This window comes from Chionomys nivalis, chromosome 1 (genome assembly GCF_950005125.1).
Source record: "Chionomys nivalis chromosome 1, mChiNiv1.1, whole genome shotgun sequence".
NCBI lineage: Eukaryota > Metazoa > Chordata > Mammalia > Rodentia > Cricetidae > Chionomys > Chionomys nivalis.
In genome coordinates this window covers 127,068,158-127,071,227 of record NC_080086.1, presented here as the reverse complement: position 1 = coordinate 127,071,227, position 3,070 = coordinate 127,068,158, and the positions used below count along the sequence as shown (strand labels likewise).

Here is a 3,070-nt window from a genome sequence, read left to right as displayed (position 1 = left end):
TAAAAATTTGCAATATGCTTTACAAAAATGGCTAGAGGAAGAGTCATCAAAATATTAACAAAACACTCAGTGGGACAGACAGTGTTAGTCTTCATTGGACCCAACTGGATAAACGCAGCCAAATTCTTATTCCTTGGCTCCTTTTGTTCTCGGCACCATGTGGCTTGCCACCCTTCTGTTAACTCATCATTTCCTCAGTCAGAAGACCATCAATTTAATTTGATTACCTCTTCTCTTTTCCATTAGTGATAGCAGCAGGTAACCTTGATTATGCATGGGGCATCGAGGCCTCTTCATGAGATTAGGAATCTCTAGATTTTTTTTTTTTCAGGCACAGATCTGTAAACACTTTGGGTTCTGCTGCAGGTGGCATTTATTTTAAAGTTGATTTTCCTGGGTTTATTATAACAAGACATCATTTTCACAACCAATTGGCAAGCCCAAAGGCTATGTGTTTTGAGCCTATAGCCTGTTTCAAGCTGGCCATACCACCTGCTCACTAGTCACCTGCCCAACCTTCGATTTCCTGGGCTCTGTGGAAAGCTTAATTCTCAAGCAATCTAACCTACTTTAGAATCCCTGGCTTTGGGTGAAGAGTGCAGATGGTTAGGGTTTCCTCCGCTTGCTCATCACATGCCATGTGACACGCCACTTGTCGTTTTAGAGCCATTTCCTCTCCTCGGTGCCTTAGCTAGAAAGCACAAAGGCAGCCGGCCAGCTTCCCGTATCCCTGACATCAACAGGCCATGAGCTTTGCTTGGCAGTCTCTTTCCAAGGAAGCTCACACAGACTCCTGGCAATCACCTGGCAATCGCAAGGGCTTGTGACACCTTCTGTTTACCAACGTTTGCCAGAGATGCACACAATGCTAACTTTTCCTCACTTCTGAAGATCCAGGCGTCTGTTCATCTCGGTTTTAGGCCCCAGGCCTTGCTCTTCAGTCTTCCCTAGAGGCTATCATAGCCACACCTGCCTGTTGCTTTAGCCCAAATGAATTCTGGTGTAGATATCAGAATCCACTTAGTGTGATGAAGAGTCTTGTTTCAAACTCTCTTTTGCAGCTGAGTCTTCAATTTCCTAATGATGTTTATTCTGTTCTTTTCACAAGGAAGATCATTTTTGATGGAAAAGATGAATCCAAACTGAATGAAGTCATTGCTTTGCAGTGTAATTTGTTTACTGTGAGCCACTGTCTTCCATAGCTCAAGACCTAGTCTGTTCTTTCTCTGAAATAGTTTGTTAAGCATTTTCTATACGTCTTGGCTACTGAATTCTCCGCGAGATTTGTGACAGCCTTCAACTGTGACCTCAGGCAAAGTGCTTAACTTGGTTTTCTTGTACCTGAAAAAGCTAACAATCACAGCACTTATTATAATATGAAGATTTAACAAGTCAAAGGCTTAGGAGTAAGCAATATGCTCATTAAATGTGTGTGTGTGTGTGTGTATATATATATATATATATATATATATATATACTGTACTTCCCTGGTGAACCTTTTCCATTTAAAAATATTCTATCTCGGCACAAGGACCGCCGTGGGAGCGGGAGGGCGGCCCAAGGGCCTGTCCGGGGTGAAGGCGCCCTCCACACCCCTTTGCTGGGCATGGCTGCCCTTAGAAAAACTTAAGTGGGAAAAAGCAACTGGAGACTTCTCCTTTATAAAGCCTCGTGGGGAACATCCGCTTGGCCATAGGAAGGATGGAAGTGCCACCCAAGGACTCGCTATGAACGGAAAAGGCCCGTCAATCTGCAGGTACCCCGGCACTCTGAGCATACCCTGAAGACAGCTCTCATCTCTAAGAACCTAGAGCTTGTGTCCCTGTATGAGAAGTTCAATGCTGGGGAGCAACGTTTAATGCATGAAGCCTTCCAGCTGTCCAGCAGCCTCTTTGGACCGATCTCTGTGCATTCCCGGTCAGATTGGTTCACCTCCCACCCTGAAGCTCCCCAGGATTTCGAACAGTTTTTCACTGATCGCTACAGAAACAAACCCTGTCCGGAGAAACACATTATCTATATACAGTCCATCGGCTCTCTAGGCAACACCAGAGTTATCAGTGGAGAATATATTAAGTGGCTCAAGGGCTACTGCGAAGCTTTTTTTTATGGTTCGACCGTAAAATTCTTAGAGTCAGTGTCCGTGTCTGCGACGAGGTGTGCCTTTACGGTGAATGAGCACACACAGAACTTACAGATCCATGCAGGGCATATCCTGGCATTCTTGAAAAAGAAGAAACCCGAAGATGCCTTCTTGCATCGTGGGGATAACAATAATCTACCTGTACCCCCGGGACTCCTGGAATTTTGTCTTTGGACAGGCCTCTTTGACAGATGGTGTGGGGATGTTCAGCTTCGCCAGGTACGGCAAGGATTTCTACAGCACACGGTATGAAGGGAAAGTGAAGCAGCCTCAGCGAACGTCCTCCAGCGACTATTCCATTTTTGATAACTATTACAATCCTGAGATCACTAATATTTTGCTGTGGCGATCCTATAAGACCCATGAGATCGGACACATATTTGGACTGCGACACTGCCAGTGGCTTGCGTGCTTGATGCAAGGCTCCAACCACTTAGAAGAATCTTCTTGGCGTCCTCTAAACCCTTGCCCTATCTGCTTACGCAAGCTGCCGTGTGCTATTGGCTTCAGTATTGTAGAGAGATACAAAGCAGTACTGAGATGGATTGACGATGAACCTAACCACGCATCAAGAGCAACTCCCAGAAATAGTTCTGTCCATGTGAATTTGCCGAAACCTGTGGAAGCCTTTAAGGACTGGAGAGAGTGGGTAGTAAAGTGCATTGCTGTTCTGGAAAAATAAGGACTTTCACATAAGAGTAGCTGAAATAAATACTAACACCCTGAAAAAAAAAATTCTATCTCTTTCATTCAGTCTTTGGGACTATTGTTGCTGTTGTTATTATTATTATTATCATTGAGTGGTCAGATTTTTTTTATTAATAAATGCTATAGAATAGCATCAGTTGCTTATGAGGTAAATAAAATATAATCAATCATTTAATTTGTTCCTCATTAGTAATTTCTTTACATTTTGTAGTCGTTTTG

General features: G+C 43.7%; 1 pseudogene; it reads left to right on the top strand.

Annotated features, from left to right (window-relative positions):
- The first annotated feature begins 1,776 nt into the window (after nt 1-1,776).
- Nucleotides 1,777-2,834, top strand: LOC130882327 (archaemetzincin-2-like; annotated as a pseudogene).
- Nucleotides 2,835-3,070: the final 236 nt, after the last annotated feature.